This window comes from Cryptomeria japonica, chromosome 7, assembly GCF_030272615.1.
Source record: "Cryptomeria japonica chromosome 7, Sugi_1.0, whole genome shotgun sequence".
Lineage (NCBI taxonomy): Eukaryota > Viridiplantae > Streptophyta > Pinopsida > Cupressales > Cupressaceae > Cryptomeria > Cryptomeria japonica.
This window is the reverse complement of record NC_081411.1, coordinates 643907746-643928375: the sequence shown is the minus strand read 5'-3', so window position 1 is coordinate 643928375 and position 20630 is coordinate 643907746.

The following is a 20630-nucleotide window of genomic DNA, read 5'->3' as shown; positions in this document are numbered from 1 at the left end:
AACTAAATATCGAAACTTAATTAAAATTTATTTGCGGAAAACTAAATGTTTTAATTTATTTTCTCATCAAATATAGTCGTTTGTTTAATTTATTAAACTCATTTAAATGGTAGACGTAGATAAAAATTAATCTCCAATAAAGCCATATTGTCTAAATTTCATTTTAAATCATTAATTAATTTAATGGATTAAAGTGTCAAATTAATTTATTAATGACATTATTCGAAGAGGAAAATTATTTTTCCAAAGTCAAATTTAGTTTTCAAGGAATTAATTTCCCTTTCTATTTAATCAAGGCTTCACAAATAGTTTATTCAAAAAAAATAATTAATCGGAATTAAAACTCCCACGTCTATCTAAATTGAAATCCCTATCTAATTTTAAATATAGATTTTCTACAACTTTAAAAATAATTTTCATGTAATCTCTAGTTAGGGATTTTTTTTTATTTATAAAACAAGAGTTAAACAGTTTATTTTATTTTATTACCCTAGCCCTACTCGGGCTAGGGTTTGATATATATTTTTTGTTTTGTTCAACCCCGCGTTGCAGGGCCGAACTAAGAGAGGGTATACGGTGAAGGGGCGAATTCAAGGAGAGGCGAGGGTTTCAATGGTGGCGGCTCGACCATGGCCGCCCACTGTGCACTGCACAGTGTTCGACCTTGCCGCCCACTGTGCAGCGCACAGTGTGCGGCCCCGCCGTTCACTGTGCACTGCACAGTGTGTGGCACCGCCGTCCACTGTGCTTTGCACAGTGCGCGGCTTCACCAGTCACTGTGCATTGCATAGTGTGCGGCTTGCCGCCGATCATTGTGCGATGCACAGTGCTTCGGCCCTTCCCTTTTTTTATGTTATTTTTTTTTTAAATTTATATATATTATATATATATATATATATATTTATTTATTTACATATATTTCCCAATGTAAGTTTTACTTGCAATTTTTTTTAAAAGAAACAAAATAACAAAGTAACTCATTATGCTAAATTTATATATATATATATATATACTTAGGCTCACATTTTCATTTGTTTTGCAGGGTATTTATTTGGCATGTTTTATATAAAAATATGTATAAATATACCCATGATTTCTACATGTATATAGATATATATATATTTATTTATGACTAATAGTTTTAATTCTTTTTTCCTAAACTAACATCGTAATCATGAAAGATTTTGATATACCATTGTAGGAAAGGAAATATGGATTATGTCTGTTTTAATGGATATATATATATATATATATATATATATATATATATATATATATATATATATATATATATATTACCAAAACTATATTGTAATCTATATATTGTAATCTATGGGTATGCAGGAAACAGAATTCTAAGAATTATTTTTTTTTAACTTAAGAAATACTATTTTAGGAAAGCATTATACTTTTCTGAAATAAATACATTCATTGATTTCTCAACTAATAAAACAACTAATTTATTTACATGTTAACAAGTACAAATCATAATTTTCTGTAGTTAAAATGGAGATAGATTCTCAGCTAAAAAGAAGAACTCAGATTTAAATAAAACTGATTTTTATATTGCAAAAAAAACTATTGCATGCAAATGAAAAGCAAATCTTTAAAAAAAAAATAGAAAATAGAAGCATATCCATCTTTTTACAACTGTAACGATATTCTGCAAATTTACAGGATGTTTCTTTATTTAACTACAACAACAAATCTCATGTCTATTTTCAAAATTACAACTTGCCTCTCATTTCTATGAATGAGGATGTATTTCTCCTATCAAATTTAAAACTAATAACTGCAAATCAATTTAAAATTTCTTCAACAATATTCTTCTGCAACCTTTCACTTTTCCTAATTTTTTCTCCTGGCATTCCTGCATAATAGAAACACAAATATGACCACGGAGTGCTCACCTCCCAGCCTAGGCTAACTAGTAGCCACCCCCGAGCTTGGAGAACCAAGCCCTAGATGGGTAACAAACATGCAAACACATAGAAGACAAAAATATACACACAGATATTCAGACATACTCCCAACTTGGCTACACAGCACCACACTTTGGTGATGACCTTTTTAAGGGTGGTAGTGGACCAATACCCTGAGGAGAACTGCAAGTATGGAAAAAACAAGTAGCCACCTCATGGCACAATAAATACATCAAAAATCTCAACCCCTTATTCCTTATGCCCCCCAAAGGCATTCTAGCCTTATATCCCTCCTTATGACCCCCATTGCACAAACAGGCCATGCAGCAAGGGTCACACAAAGATCCCTTGTGATCGCTCTCAAACGAGAGTCTTTCACTTGAGGGTTGTCACTTCTACCACCCACAAGATCCTCCTCTCTCCCAAGAGTAAGAGGTCTTGAGAAAACTCCCAAAACACAACAAAGCATAATGCAAAAATTCCAAATGAAATTCTAAAACAAGACATTCAAGAACACAGATTTCTTACACCAATCATACTCTCAAACACATACAAGAAAATATACATTTTAAAGAATAATCAAACCAACCTTAATCTGCCCAATGGTAGTATAATATTTGAGGAAGAGTTGCCCAATCCACGGATCTTCTTCTTCTACCCTTATTAAAATTTTCTATTCCAAACTATTCTTTTCTTTTCAAAAAAATTCTCTTGTCTCCAAAAATGGAGAGTGGGTGATTACCCTCAAATTCACAAATTCTTGCTTAAGAAGCTCATTCTCTGAGTTCTCACAAGTTTCTAAAAACCAAAAAGGAAAGTAAAGCAGAATGGGAAAAAGACTCCCATTCGAATAGGAAAAAATCTCAATTAGATTTAAACTTCTAATTTTTCATTTTCGCACAACTCAAAAAAGCCAATTTTTAAAGCATCAAAAAGGTCACTTAAAAGTAGAAACTTGCCTAAAATTACCCCTAACCCCTAGGTATACCTTATGGGCTTTAGGAAACCCTATTAAACTACGCCTAGGTGTTCATTTAACTCATTTTAAACCCCTTTGAAGTTTATTTTCGGGTCAAACATATGTTGACCACTCCAAAGATTCTTTTCCCAAAGTATTTATGACAACACATTATATTATTTAAAAAGAAACTATAGTTAAACACTTTCCCACCAAGAGACAAAAATAAAACATTTAAATTTAAATCCACACATGTGTCAAGTGACACAAATAAAACACTTTTACAAATTAAAACATGAAATCCTCTCTTGTGGGTTTTACACATTAAATTTAAATGACACTTAACACCCATGCAACATACACTGTTACAAATAAAATACAACACAAACGGGGTGTTGTCTCTCCAAATAGACAACCCCTGGCTTACGAACATACATAAATCTAGGTTTGGTTCTCCGTAATTTTCTATGGTCACATGGTAAATTTCCTGCGCATCTCAATTTACACATTAGTACTTTCAAATATCCACATATAATATAATTCAAAGGAATAACAATACACATCATCACTTGCATACAATTTTCATCTGCACAGATTAAATACATCTTTTATCAAGCAATTTCACATAAGCAATTTCATCCCAATTCACATAAACTTAACCATACATCATAGTTCTATTATCATAGTAAAGTCCTGCAAATTTAATAACGACATCTATCATTGCAATATCATCCTATCTAACAATCATGTAGTGTTCTATCTCATAAAGCATATAAGTAACTCATCAAAACATAGCAATGTTATCCAAATCCTGAAATCATATAAGTTCTAAGTCTCAAAATGCATCAAAATAAAGTATCCATAATAGTCTAAATATAAAATCCACTGAATGTCAGACTGAGTCGAGGTGAGGCCTCACATAAGACTTCTAGCTCTCCTTATGATTTTATCTTTTTCCTTCTCAAGAGCAAAAACTTGGGCTTCCAAAACCAAAATCTAACCATAAATAGATGTAGTCAATGAATTCAATCCATCAAAAGAATTGGCTATACCTGCAATCACCTCATGAATATCCTTAATCTTTTTATCCGTCTCAGCTGTGAGTAAACCTATGTTACAACATATCTATAAATATTAGTACACTACCTGAATGCATTATCAATCAATTTCAACTTATCATTAATCTCCCTCCTCTCTGACTCAATCATTTGATCAAATGTGGCTCTCTTTGCATGTGTGAATCTCTCCGGTGCTTGTGGGATTGATATTTATTGTAAAGACTGAAAATCCTTTGAAATGTGCTCTATGATTCTCTTAAGCTTACCGAATGGGATCACTTCTTTGTCAAATTTGCACTCTATGACAACTATATGCAAAACAGTGATAGACTGATCAATAACACCTTTATCCATAGATCCCTCCTTCATCATTTTTTGTGTAGCCATCATCATGAGTTCAGTAGAGCTCATCTCGGTTATGATTTTATTTTCAACCTGTGAGGTGTCAATTGCCAACAATGATGGACTCACTACCGATTCCCTACCATATTCCCCTTTTTTCTCCTCTGATGGTTTAACTTGTATATGTTGGTATTTTGGTATGGTTTTGTCATTAATGTCAACACCTATCAATACTTATCAACTCTGGCACTTTGAAGGATTGGCAATGTTCACCGGCAAGCAAGTGACTTATGTATAGTCACCAGTACCTAGTACACCAGCAATATATAATGTTCATCGACACTTGGAAAGATATGGAAAACACCTGGTTATGTCAAAGACATCGTTTGGACACTTTGTCTTGGAAATTTCTTCATTGGTATATTCGTGTTTGCATATTTGCTATTACTGGCAAATAGGTCCAAGATAAGCACATACAAGATTATCTATTCCAGATCCACATGACACACTTTGGAGATGATTTATTATTATTGTAAATGCATCAAGATGACATGCTAAATTGGTTATTGCATCGGTTATTGATTTACTTGTAAAATAATTTTATTGTAATATCTTTTAGAACCGAACTACTAAAATTGGTCTTAGGTTATGGTATATATGTAAGATCTTATTTCTAAGATTGATATGCAATAAGGATAAGGAATTGTAAGAAGGTATATGCAAGAATAAGCAGAGCTATACATGCATACATCATTTGAAGGTGAAGCAAGATATTTGTAAAGACAATCAGAACTACACCAGTATTGAATCCAGCATAGAAAGATGCTATTTTGAGCAGTACATTTTTATTGGATCTAACCATCCAATTGTAGTCAGTGTGACTCCCATTTATGTTTGAGCAGTCAGCTCTAGGTGCTTGGCCTTTCTGCATATGCAAAACCCATTTGTATATAGATACTATCTGCAGTAGTATCATCTGATTGTGGGTAAGGTTTCCCACTGTGGTTTTTCCCCTTACAGGGTTTCCACGTACAAATATTAGTGTTATGTGTTGTGGATCTTATTGTCTTTCTGCTTCACGCATTAATCTTTACCAGTACTGCAATTAATTGTTAAAACTATCTATCAACATAAAAGTCTAGTTTACCGGTATTAAGCATTAAAGTTGGTTAAGTTATCTTTGGTTTGAATTTATTTGACAACTGATTCACCCCCCCCCCCCTCTCAGTTATCTCTGGGACCTAACAATTGGTATCAGAGCTTAGTCCTCTTTTGTAGAAGTTTAACAGCTTGAGGAGATCCAATTACTTCTAACTATTTCAGGAGGGAGAGTCCTAAACTTGATGGAACCAACTATGGAATATGGAAGATCAGGATGGAGACACATCTAAATTGCATTAGAAAGGACATCTGAGATGTTAAAAAGAATTGCTATATTGCTCCTACTCAGAATCAGCCTAATCCACCAAACTTGGCCAAAGATTAGGAAAATGATTGCAAAGCAAGAGAAACACTTTTGAGCACACTATCAGATTAGGAAATCATGGGATTATCAGATAGATCAACTACTAAAGCTATTTGGGATCATTTGGAAACACTGAATGAAGGAGATTCCATAGTCAAAATTGCAAAAATTGAAAGCTTCCGAGTCAAGTATGAAAATCTGAAAATGGAAGAAGATGAAAGGATTTCTGCTTTTATGGAAAGAATTAATGAAATTGGTTTGGGCATTAGATGTTGTGGAGTAACCTTAAGTGAAGATGAAATTGTTTCAAAAGTTTTAAGAGGATTACCAACGACATATAAAATGAAAGTTACTACTATAAACGAGTTGAGAACAATACCTAATACATCAGTACCTAGGGATACATTGATTGGAAAACTTTCAGCTTTTGAAATTGAGAAATTTGGTCCTGTTGCTACTATAAAGATATATTTAGCTTTTAAGGCATCAACATCATCTGCACCATCATTTGACAATTTTGATTGGAAAGCCTTTTATGCAAGAGAACTTGAAGAAAGTGGGAGAGAAAATGAGAACTTGAAGCACTATTTGCAAGGAAAATGCCTAAAGGTCTAGTTGGAAGTAAGTATGAAGGTAAAACACCCTTTAAATGTTTTAACTATAATAAGATTTGTCATATGGCTTCTAGATGCCCTGATAGACATGCTAGACTAAGAGAAGAAACTAGAAGAACATACAAACCTAACCTCAAATATCAGAGATACAGATTTAAGAAGAATAAAGATAAATCTTGTTATCTTGCTAATGAAGGAGTCATTGTTGATTCTGATGAGGATCCGACAGATAATGGATGGGTTTTTGTTGCTATAACAGAAGATCAACAGACACCTACTATTCAATAGGTGATAATGGATCATTGATTTAGGATGTTCATATCACATGACTAGTGATAAAGGTAAATTCTTGAACTTTCAGGAATATAATGGAGGCCTAGTAATATTTGGACATGACAAAGATTGTTTAATCAAAGGAAAATGTACAATATCTCTTGATGGTAAGCACAATATTGACAATGTTTACTATGTAGAAGGTTTAAAGCATAATCTTTTGAGTGTTGGTCAATTAGTTGAAAAAGGATTTCAGTTACAATTCAAGAATGGTAAATGCAAAATTATGAACAAAACTGCTTTGGAAATTCCAACTGGTAATCAAACTAGAGGCAACATCTTTCATTTGAATAACAATGAAAAAACATGCTTGATTGCACACATTGATGAAAGTTGGCTATGGCATAAGAGACTCTATCATGTAAATTTTGATTGCATGGTAAAAATTAGTACTACTAAGGCAGTTAGAGATTTACCTAAGATTGTTAAACCTCACAATTCGGTATGTAAGGAATGTCAATTTGGAAAACAAGTTAGAGCATCTTTTAAAAGTATTCCAGAAAAATCAAATAATGCTCTTGACTTAATTCATACTGATTCATGTGGTCCAGCTAGAACTAAAAGTTTACAAGGTGATAGATATTTCATGCTAATCATTTATGACTATTCTAGAATGTGTTGGGTTACTTTTCTCAAAGAAAAATCAGAAGCATCTGGGAAGTTCAAACTGTTCAAAGCAATGGTAAAAAATGAAACTGGTAAGAAAATCAAATGTTTGAGATCAGATCAAGGAGGAGAATTTACATCTAATGAATTTAATGCATTTTGTGAAGTGAATGGAATCAAAAGACAATTATCACTACCCCAGACACCACAGTGTTAGGTCCTAGGGACAACTAAGAGTGGGGGGGGGGGGGGGGTGAATCAGTTGTCAAATAAATTCAAACCAAAACAACTTAACCAACTTTAATGCTTAATACCAGTAAACCAGTCTTTTATGCCAGTAGACAATTTTATCAGTTAATTGCAGTATCGGTAAAGATTAATGCATGAATTAGAAACACAATAACATCCACAACATATAACACCAATATTTGTACGTGGAAACCTTGTAAGGGGAAAAACCATGATGGGAAACCTTACCCACAATTAGATGATACTACTACAGATAGTATGTGTATACAAATGGGGTCTGCACATGCAGAAAGGCCAAGTGCCTAGAGCTCACTGCTCAAACACAAATAGGAGTCAAACTGACTACAATTGGATGGTTAAATACAATAAGGATGTACTACTCAAATTGGCATCTTTCTATGTTGGATTCAGTACCGGTGTAGTTCTGATTGTCTTCACAAAAGCCCTTCTTCAACCTTCAAATGATGTCTGCGTGTATAGGTCTTCTTATTCTCGCATATACCTTAACACAATTCCTTTTTGCAATTTCACATTTGATCTTACAAATAAAATCTTACATTTATATCATAACCTAAGACCAATTTTAGTAGGTTGGCTCTAAAAGATATTATAATAAAATCAATTTACAAATAAAAAAATGTCCGATACAATAACCGATTCAACATGTCGGCTTGATGCATTTACAACAATAATAAAACATCTCCATAACGTGTTGTGCTGATCTGGAATAGATAAACCTATCGGTGTATATCCTGGACCTATTTGTTGGTAACAACAAATATGCAAATACAAATATTCCAATGAACAAATCTCCAAGACAAGGTGTCCAAACGATGTCTTCGACATATCCAGGTGTTTTCCATATCATTCCAAGTGTCGGTGAACATTATATCCTGCCGGTGAACCAAATACTGATGACTGTACATAAGTCACTTGCTGGGTGAACATTGTTGATTCTCCAAAGTGCCAGAGTTGATAAGTGTTAGTAGGTGTTGACATCAATGACAAAACCATACCAAAATACCAACACACAATAGAATGGAGTTGTAGAAAGGAAAAACAAAACTATCTTGGATGCAGCTAGGAGTATGTTATCAGAAGCAAATCTTCCACGTGTATATTGGAGAGAGGCAGTAAGCACAACGGTCTATACATTCAACAAAGTTCACATCAAAGGTGAAACTGGTAAGACCCCTCATGAGCTATGGTTTGGCATTACTCCTACTCTTAAATATTTCAAAATATTTGGTAGTAAATGCTATATTAGAAGAGATGAGTATATTGGCAAATTTGATCCTAGAAGTGATGAAGGAATATTTCTTGGTTATTCATCTAAAAGCAAGGCATACAGATATTTTAACAAAAGATTGCAGAAAATTGTTGAAAGTACAAATGTGAAGATTAATGAACAATTTAGAGGAACTTCAAGGTATATAGACTCTGAACTGGCAATAGAAACACTGACAAATGAACCTACATTGAACCCACTGGTACATAATGAAGATCCAGTTACACCGGTATCATCTGAAAATTCCACTGTAACTGAGGAATAACAACAAATGAAGACACACTGGTATGTAAGATTGAATGACTCTAAAGATCAGATAATTGGAAACAAGTATAAAGGAGTTATGACAAGAGGAAGACTGGAAAATGAAGAGGTATGTCTTATTTCTCAAATTGAACCATCATCAATTAATGAGGCATGTAAAGATAAACACTGGATTAAAGCTATTGAAGAAGAATTAGAACAAATTAAGAATAATAACACATGGACATTAGCTCCCTGACCTAAAGACAAAAATGTGATTGGAACTAAATGGGTATTCAGAAATAAACTTAATGAAGATGGTAAGGTAATTAGAAATAAATCAAGACTAGTGTGTAAGGGATATTCTCAGAAAGAAGGAATTGATTACAATGAAACCTTTGCACCGATAGCTAGAATTGAGGCAGTTAGATTATTCTTGGCCTTTGCAGCACACAAGAACTACAAAGTATATCAAATGGATATTAAATGTGCATTTCTAAATGGAGATCTTGAAGAAGAAGTTTACATTGAGCAACCTGATGGATTTTCTTTGACAGATAACAAAGATATGGTTTGCAGGTTAAGAAAAGCTTTGTATGGGTTGAAGCAAGCTCCAAGAGCTTGGTATGCTATATTGGATAAGTATCTTTTGAAGATTGGATTTTCTAAAGGTAATGCTGACAACAACTTATACTATAAAGTGACTAATAATGACATCTTGGTTATAGAAGTTTTTGTTAATGATATAATCTTTGGAGGAGAATATGGATTATGTAAAGAGTTTTCTATTGAAATGCAACAAGAATTTGAAATGTCTATGATTGGAGAAATAAAATTCTTTTTAGGATTATAGATTTCACAGACTGATAAAGGTATATTCTTGAGTCAATCCAAGTACTTGAAGGAGTTACTAAAGAAATTTGGGATGAAGAACTCTAAACCGGTAAGCACACCTATGACTACAAATGATAAATTATCACCAAGGGATGAATCTACACTTGTTAATCCAACTAGGTACAAATCTATGATAGGAGGTTTACTGTATTTAACACAAACCAGACCTAATATTATGAATGCAGTATGTATTGTCTCAAGATTTTAGAGTAATCCTAGAGAAAATCATGAATCAGCAGTAAAAAGGATTTTCCGGTACTTACAAGGCACTACAAATCTTGGTTTATGGTATCCTAAAGATGAAAACTTTGAATTATGTGCATATACAGATGCAAATTGGGCAGGAGATGTGGATGATAGAAAAAGCACTACCAATAGAGCATTTTTTCTTGGAAGCAGATTAATTTCTTGGTTGAGAAAAAAAAAAAGTTGCACATCTTTATTAACAGCAGAATCAAAACATGTTGCAGCAACAACTAACTGTACACAGGTATTATGGCTTAAGAAAATGTTGAAGGACATAAAGGTAAAATTCAAGGAACCTATAACTATCTATTGTGATAACACTGCAACAATTGATATATCTAAGAATCCGGTATTACATTCTAAAACCAAACATGTTTCTATCAAACTGAATTTTTTGAAAGAGAATGTTGAAGCAAAAGAAGTAAAACTAGTTTATGTGAATACTAAAGAATAGATTGCAGATATTTTCAATAAACCTCTACCTAAGGAGACCTATGAATATCTCAAAGATTAGCTTGGGGTCATACCCCCACTAGTCGAAACTTAGACAGTTGATGTTTGTCATCAACCGGAAGAATTAACAGAGAAATCTTTTACTCCGGCTTTGATGAGGAAGCTACTTCTCATGGGGAGTAGTTGGTATACTGAATTGGTTGGTATTTTGTGTTTGAACCTGGTTTTGTTTTAGCTTTGGCATTTGATGTCAAAGGGGGAGATATATCTATGGAAAAACACATTATCTTTTGGGGAGAGATTGTTACTTGGGGGAGAGATTGTTACTTTGAGATTTATGACTCTCTGTATTTGAATTGTGATTTTGGGAGATTGTTGTTTTTTGGTATTTGGCATTTCTATTTTGGCACTTCGATGGTTTTTCCATCTTGTGTTGCCATCAATGCCAAAGGGGGAGATTGTTGGTATTTTGGTATGGTTTTGTCATTGATGTCAACACCTATCAATACTTATCAACTCTGGCACTTTGAAGGATTGGCAATGTTCATCGACAAGCAAGTGACTTATGTACAGTCATCAGTATCTAGTACATTGGCATGATATAATGTTCACCAACACTTGGAATGATATGAAAAACACCTGGTTATGTCAAAGACATCATTTGGACACTTTGTCTTGGAGATTTGTTCATTGGTATATTCGTGTTTGCATATTTGCTATAACCGACAAATAGGTCCAGGATAAGCACCGATAGGCTTATCTATTCTAGATCCTTACGACATGCTTTGGAGATGATTTATTATTGTTGTAAATACATCAAGCCAACATGCTGAATCGGTTATTACATCAGTTATTGATTTACTTGTAAAATAATTTTATTGTAATATCTTTTAGAGTCGACCTACTAAAATTGGTCTTAGGTTATGGTATATATATAAGAACTTATTTGTAAGATCGATATGTGATAAGGATAAGGAATTGTAAGAAGGTATATGAGACAATAAGCAGAGCTATACACACAAACATCATTTGAAGGTGAAGCAAGGTATTTGTAAAGACAATCAGAACTACACCGGTACTGAATCCAACATAGAAAGATTCTATTTTGAGCAGTATATTTTTATTGGATCTAACCATCCAATTGTAGTTAGTGTGACTCCTATTTGTGTTTGAGCAGTGAGCTTTAGGCGCTTGGCCTTTCTGCATGTGCAGACCCCATTTGTATACACATACTATTTGCAGTAGTATCATCTGATTATGGGTAAGGTTTCCCACCAAGGTTTTTCCCCTTACAGGGTTTCCACGTACAAATATTGGTGTTATGTGTTGTGGATGTTATTGTCTTTCTGTTTCATGCATTAATCTTTACTAGCACTGCAATTAACTGTTAAAACTGTCTACCGACATAAAATTCTGGTTTACTAGTATTAAGCATTAAAGTTGGTTAAGTTATTTCTAGTTTGAATTTATTTGACAACTGATTCACCCACCCTCTCAGTTGTTTCTAGGACCTAACAGTATAGCTTCCTCACTTGCACCAGTGGCTTCGCCACTTGGTGCAGTCTCAGTAACTGTCGGTTCCTCCTTAGGAATTGTAACCTCATCCTGTACATTTGAATCTAGAGGACTGTTGTCCTCAACATTAGTAACCTTTACACTCTTTGTATCTACTAGTATCTCAACATTTGTTTGTACATTAGTATCTACCGGTGGCTCAATATCCACTATCTTAATGCTTTTCAAAATTAAGGGTGAATTACCCACAATACCTTTACCTTTCCCTTCAATTGAGATGTCTGCAATATTTGTCTTGGGTTCCGGTGAAGTATAAAAACCATAATTTTATTCAAAGAACTTAACCCATGCCTTGTGGGTCTCCTTGACTATCTCATTGACCCTTCCTAACATAAGACTAATTATTCTATGCTTGTTGTTAAAGATTTTCCTATCTGCAACCTCAAGTATCTTGTCCATTTGCTCTGGAGCAATAGAAACACAAACATATAACAACTCGTGGATCTTTATATGCCTGTCCTCTTGCATTGCTGATAATCTCATAGCAAATCTAAAATGTCATACAACTGTACCGATATTTGGTCTTCAATTTATAACAAGGCTTTCTTATATATATCCAAATACAATAAAACTGCTTCCTCTACTTCTCTTTGTTCATCATTATCTAAATGTTCATAATAAAGTTGTACATTCTTTAACATACCATCTTTAGTAATTTCATCAACTAGCTCTGAACAAGTCTTTGGTGGAATAGTAGTTACATTACTAGATTCAATTGCAAGATTAATGCCATCCTTCTTCTTTCTCCTTCCAGTACCGGATGGGGCTGAAGGTGTTTCTTTTGGTGCTCTTTTTTGTGCCGGTACCCTGATAGTAACTTTCCTAACCAGTTACTTCTTAGCTTCTACATTGGTCTCTTCATTTTTCTTCCTCAATGCCCTTTTTGAATTCCAGGGGTGTGTCATCATCAGATGCATATTCTTTTGCAATAGGCTCAATGAATATTTCTGGCTCTTTCCTCTTCCTGCCTTTCTCCAGAACAACATCAATCAATTCTTTGTTGTCCTGTGAAACCTTTTCAACAAATTTACTTGCCTTTCCCTCCCGCTTCTCTCTCTTCTTTTGGTTGAACTCAGTTTCAACCTCTTGCTTCTTCTTCTTAGCAGTGCCAAAGGTTTTAATAGTTTCATCAATAGGTGCCTCAATTAGCATTTGTGCATAAGCATCAAGAATCTGAGCATCAACTCCATAACCCATTTCCTCAATCCAAATCTTTTAGGGCCTTACAGCTTCCATCAGAGTTTCATATTTCTTGACCATGAAGCATATCTCAGTTGAGTACTTCTCAACAATGTGCTTTGGAATCCTCACCCTAGAATTCATAGCCTTTTGAAATTATTTAAATTAAACCCACACTTTTTCATCTCTCTGACTACCCAATGTAGCAATTTATTGTTTTAGTTGCCTCCATATTGGGATATCGAATGCTCATTTTCTTTTCCCAGAATTGGGAGTCTCATTGATAAAAAATAACATTAAACAACCAATTAGGTTACCATATCAGAATGCTCCTTTCTTTTCTCCTTTGATCTTTCCTAGATTAATCAACAATTTATCCAACATCCAACCACATAGATCTAACTTCTCATTCTCCCTCATCATTTTATGAGCTGCATAAATGCAGGAACTAGAAACAAAATTCAGACGGTTTGACTGAGTTACCTTGTAACCGATGCCCATGCTTTTGAATTTGATATTTGTGTCGATGATAGTACTAATCCTCATTGATCTCTTATCTAATGTTGTGTCGGTGATCTTGTTGACCTGATCATTTGAAATTTTCTTCTCCAGACGTTGTCCAACCTATGGTAAATCGGTGATTGCCCTGATAGCCTTCTTCAAAATTTTATACGGTCTATCCAATCAGATAAACTCTCCATGCACTCTGCTCAAAACATACCTAATAATCTCATCTTCAAATTTCAGAATATCTAGAATGTCGACAAACCTAGATCCACAATGTTGGCATTTGATCATTTGGTCAACCAGTAATGTAATGTTTTGATGAAATTGGTACTTGTCTATAGATGAAAAGAGGTTAAATTGATGTATGATGACTATTCTGCATGTTGTCATTGATGGCAACTATATTTTCTTGTCATCTATATTATATAGTGCAACCGGTAAAGGATAACCGGTAAACAGAGGCAATTACGTCAGAACCGGTAAAATGACTGATAGAGTCTCACACTGACAACGGGTACATGAAATCCATGAAGGAATGCGGTTTTACAGCAACATTGACGACTATCAGATGAAGATAACTTCATGACCGCATGAGAAGATTTGATCAGATGAATGAGATTTGATCAACAAGACAAAGATCAAGAAATACATTTAACCGGTAGTGATGAAAATCACTCAGACAGGTAAAATGACACAAAATTGGATTTGTTATGTTGGTGGCTGACATAACTAAAGCGTACAATGCAAGATTGTCTAGATGCATTGAACCTAGGAAATTGTAATAAGGTTCTAGCCAACCTTATAATAATTTTAATTGTGTGGTGAGGTATGAAAGGATATATATACATGAGCTTGATAGTGTGATATGTGATGAGTGAATTTTGTATTTCTGATAGTGCACAACCACTTCATCAACCATTTTAGATATGTTTCCTTTTCTTGCTAGTTGTGTGAACTTTTTATTTAGCTCCATATCTTTCTCCTTGACGGTACCAAATCTGGGCTCTTTGGGGTCCACTGGTTTACTTAAGAGATTTTTAAAATAGACCTCAAGGTTTTGGCCATCAACCTCATAACCCATTAGCAAAATCCAAACTATCCTTGTCGACCATGAAACAAATAGAATTTTCATATTTTTCCACAATCCCCTTAGGGATCCTTTTTCTTTTCTTCATCCTATCTTGGAAGGTCTTGAAGAAGCTCCACAAGGCAGTTGTCTGGTTCTCCTTGTTTCCCAATCCCACAGACCTTGTTTGATCTATGAGGCCAGTGGTAAGTCATAAGCCCATTGGACTCTGCCTATGTCGGGGATCTCATTCATGAAGTATAGTACAAGAAAAACAATCAGTGAACCAAATTTAAAGACATTCTTCTTGTTAGTTTTTATCTTCTCAAAATTTATTAGGAGCTCTTCAGGAATAATTGTACACAAATCATACCATATATCTTCTTTCACCATCTGATACACTGCATAATTTGCAATACCGAAGACTGAATTAAATCTGCTAGATTGGTAAACTTTATATCCAATGATCATAGATGTAAATCTCACATCATGTTCTAGGATATCATCAATTTTTATAGATCTTTTATGAAATTGAGCACCGGTTAGCTTAGTGGTAGTAGGGTTTTTTACCTTCCTCAAATTAGATTTGTCACCTATTTGATTTAGGCAAGTGATTGCATGGATGGACTGCTTGGTTATTTTGTATAGTTTGTCCAACCAAATAAACTCATCATGCACATGACTCAAAATGAATCTCACCCACTCATCTTTATCAAACAACATGAAGTGAACAAACTGCGTAAAAACCTTCCTCTGCAACTGTTCATATTCTGGCTTGGGATTTCCAACTTCATCTATTATACACTTAGTATACAAGGTTATAATATCCTTGTTCCTGGTTTACTCAATTGAACAATGAATATATTTTCTAGCATCATCAACATGCAAAACTCCATAAGAAACAGAGAAAAAAGCACCATTGGGGTCATCTTCAATAGACTTAAAAGGATGTCTTTTAAATTGCGGCCTTGCACGTTCAGAAACCTCTACTACCAAGGGTGTATCAACAAAAGAAGATGTCATTTCAAGAATTTTAGGGTTCAAAATATGCTTCTGTAAATACCTCTTGTTCCTATCGAATGTACACTAACCTTTGTCGGATCGCCTCAAGCTTTTGATCACCTTGGAAATTGGTTCGCCTCGCTCTACAGTCTCAACTCTTCATTCACAATGTGATAAATGATTCACATTTGCCCTTTTTAACTTTGCAAACCCTAATTTTAAGTTGACATAAGGGTTAGTGCAGGATCATGGGGGGCCAAAAAGTGGTGATGTGAAAAAAATAGCCTTCTCCACTCACTTAAAAATGCAAAAATTCATGTTGACTTTTTGCTTCGCCTGGGTGTCAGTACACCTTGGCATGGTAATTACCTAAGCAAATCGGATATCGGATAAAATCGGATATCCGATTTTTATTTGTAATTTTAAATTAAAAAATATATTATATAATATATAATGTAATATTAAATATTACATCTTATATAATATATAATATATTATTGTGTGAGCTTGAATTTCATCCTTAGAATGTTACCTGCAATAAGTTAGTTTCACAAAATACAAATGGAAATGCATACAGGAAATCCAAATTCAACCAATGAAAATGCATGAAATACATATTAAAATAAAACATTATTTTACCTTCATGGCTTATGTCTCATTGTGTCCTAACTCCACTATTCCTGGTTGCAGATGGTGTGCTCTCAGACAATGCACTGTTGGCTTCCAAGATGGCATATGAAGAATGGACTGATAACTTGTAGTTAACTGATACTATGATATGCAAATACTACATGATTATGCTAAAATGCTATATGATATTTGCTATTTGCTTCAAAAACTCACGGAAGCATATGATTAGCTTGAAGACTATTTTTGAAGACTAACTCTCTCTCAACTGAAGCTCTTGATTTTATAGACTTTGAGAGGATTAGATGATGTGGCTCAGATCAACGGTCCTGATCAAATCTGTAGATTTGAATGGTTGTGAGCAAAGGTGAAGGTTGAGAGAAAGGGGGAAGGAGAAGAGAAGTATCACTCATCTCACCTTGACTGGGTTGCTCACTCAGAGAATCTAGGGATGGTTGGAGGAAATTTAGGCATGATAGGACAAGTGGACTCGAGTCCTTCCTAAGATGTAGGGGGTGTTGGAGAGAATATAGGAAATGGTTATGAAATGTGTGTACGTACACAATATTCATTAAGTTTGGAAGTTGGAGATGGAGGGTGAGTTGGAAAATGGATTAAATAATTTAGAAATTATTTAATATTTGAGACTATAGGATAGAAGAATAACTATTAAATATTAGATATTTAATTGTTTGGAGGAGATAATTAAATATTAGATATTTAATTAACTAGAAGAATAGGATAATTAAATTAATTAATAAAAAGACACGAAGTGAATTAAATAAATTAATCTTTTCAAAATAACTATTTAATAGAAGAATAATTATTAAATAAATATAAAATATTTATTTAATTGCTCATAACCAATTTTAGGTGTATACATTTTGCCTCTCTTTGAAATGATGTCGAGACAACATTGTTTCAAAGATTAAATCAAGTCTCGATAATGCCTGATAGAAATTGAAAATCTAGATTGTGTGCCCACTCAAGAGATTGATCGTGAAATTGTCAAAAATTCTAGTTTGAACGATTAATCTCATGATAATTGATAAAATTTAGTCAATTAAATTCATTTGGAAAAAAAACAAATTAAATTTCCCTATTAAAATTAATTACTCTTCAAAAATAGTAAATATAAAATTAACCAAGGCTAATTTTAACTTCATTGTTATCCTTGTCAGCTTTTTTTTTGAAAATATTCTTGCTGAGGTGGTGAAATGGTGATTCCGGTGGAGAACCATCATTTTGAGCGAGTTCGGCGATATCAACGGCCTATCGAGTATGGGTATCTGGTATGTAGCTTATTCGAGATTTGTTTTCAAGTTTTTGTTCAAATTTTCATGTTTTTAGGCATTTTTTTTGGATTTTTTGGATTTTTTCGACATTATTTTAGCACTTTTGCAATTTGTTTTAGTGCATATGCAACTAGGTTTAGTGCAAATACGTAGATTAGCGCATATGCTCTGTATGTTAGCGCTTATGTTCAAGATGTTAGCGCAAATTTATAGGGTAGCGCAAATGCATTGTTTGTTAGCGCATATGCCCAGAAAGGTAGCGCTTTTGCATGGATTAGCATTTATGCCTATAGTTTTAGCGCTTTTGTTAAAAAGGATAGCGCATATGCACTATGTTAGCGCATTTGCTTTTAGGTTTAGCGCATTTGTTGTAGTTTGACACAAATGCTCAATAGGATAGCGCTTTTGCTTAAATTGATATTTTTGATAAGTGCAAAAGCTAAAAATCACTTTGATAAGTAGATTTAACATGTTTAATATACATTGATGATGAAATAGGGTCTTGATTTAATGATTGTGTGATTGATAGATCGATAGACAGTTTTGATTACTGGATTGATAGAGTAGCTCTGATTAACTTGATTGAAAGAGTAGCTCTGATTAGCTTGATTGATAGAGTAGCTTTGATTAGCTTGATTGATAGAGTAGCTCTAAGAAACCGATTTAGTTTCTGATGTAAGAGCTTAGCAGAGTTTTTGAGTAAAACTCAATGATTGATAAAAGCCCATGATGGATAGGTTTTAAAAAATTTTGATAGCGTAAGTTGCTTCAATTTGATTTGATAGATAGATAGATTTGATGTTTCAGTTTTGATTTGATAGATAGATAGATTTGATGTTTCAGTTTAATTTGATAGATAGATAGATTTGATGTTTCAGTTTGATTTGATAGATAAATAGCATAATTTGCTTCAGTGTGATTTGATAGATAGATATATTTGATGTTTGATTCGATTTCTCTTGACAAAATAAGAGAAACTTGATGTTCTCTAGTGTCAGGAGAAATTACTGGTAGTGCGTCATTTAGTTTCAGAGCTTACCCAAGCTGAGATTATACACAAAGATGCCCGTGGTTTATGTCATTTGTTATATATGCCTGAGATTACACATAACAAAGGTTTGTTGATAGCATTGGCCGAGAGATGGCACAACGAGCATAACACTTTCCACCTATTGACAGGTGAGATTAGTGTGACTCTGGAGGATGTCTACAAGATTCTGCATATCACAGTGGCTGGCGAGCTAGTACAGTATGATTATTAGGATCGGGTTGGGATAGAGGCTTGGAGAGTTGTGTTTGCTGATGAGAGTATTGGTAGAGGACAGATCTGATGGGTTGATATGGTGATGTATTACAAGGCTCTTCCTGTTATTCTTGCTGGTTTGATTGGAGGATTTATATGTCCTGATAGGAGATCACGGGGTTTTTCTGTTGGATGGGGTGAGATTCTCCTATGTATGATGCAGCATCGTACTCAATATGCGTGGGGTGTTTTCATGTTGGCACACTTATATCATGATCTTCATCAAGTAGTATATGATGAGTGTGATTTTATCTACTGGATGCACTTTATTGCATATCTGGTGCTTGGAGCACATTGCTGTTACTCGGCCTATCCATCACAGAGTTCATGGAGAGAGGCAACCATATGTATATTTTTATGTAGGTATCCTTACTCAACATAAGCTAGGTAAGATGGAGTATTGGTGGTAGGTGCTTGATTCATTGGACAACATCACTTGGAGACCATATCTTGATTGTGATCCATGGATGGATGATGCACAGACATTACCATGTATCATGCAGAGTAGATATCTCATTGGTCGGACACCTTTTATTGTTGAGCGACAGTTGATTGGTCGGATTTTGAGACAATTTGGTATCATCTAGCCTATGCCTACTGGTGTGACGATAAATGCTCGACGGTATAGAGATAGACGAGATTGGGGACCTTCCTTGTCATTTGAGATTGCTCATGCAGAGTTTGTTACTACTCCGAGAGTGGCTTATGATATGAGATTACACATTCTTGATCTTGGGGTTACTGTAGATTATGCCCAGTATATATTAGCTCATCCATTTCCTCGCATTACTGATCCGACAGATACTCCTCGTAGTTCAGTAGATGATGAGGATGACTTAGATGATCTAGTTTCTAGGAGATGCAGGCAGAGATGAGAGCTTAGAGCTGCTCATGAGGTCGGGGGAGGTGGAGATGATGGTGGGGATGGAGGTGGTGGTGGTAGGAGACCTGGACGGAGGGGAGGTCAACTAAGAGTCCGTGGAGGACCATTTGGACCGGCTGGCACGATTGAGAGACCATGTCCTATAGGTGGGAGAGATGTTGGACGGATTGGGAGAGAGCATGGCAGAACTGGTATGAGATTACCGAGAGGGTTACCATTGACAGGAGGCAGGGTGAATGGACTGGATGGGGGTTGCGGGAGAGACATTGATTTTGGATAGATTTAGCCAGATCCTTGAGTTATTCCAGTGCATGGTGGAGAGGATGAGGATCCAGAGGATCATGTTCCCTTGATTAGACGATGGATTTGGAGAGTTACTCGGACCGAGATTCTAGCAATTGGACAGGTTGGTGGTGAGGGGATTGGGATGCATGCACCACAGCAGGATGTATCAGTGCATGATATGCCAGGTGTGGTTATACTAGAGCATGATGTGCTAGGGTAGGATACTATTGATAGTCT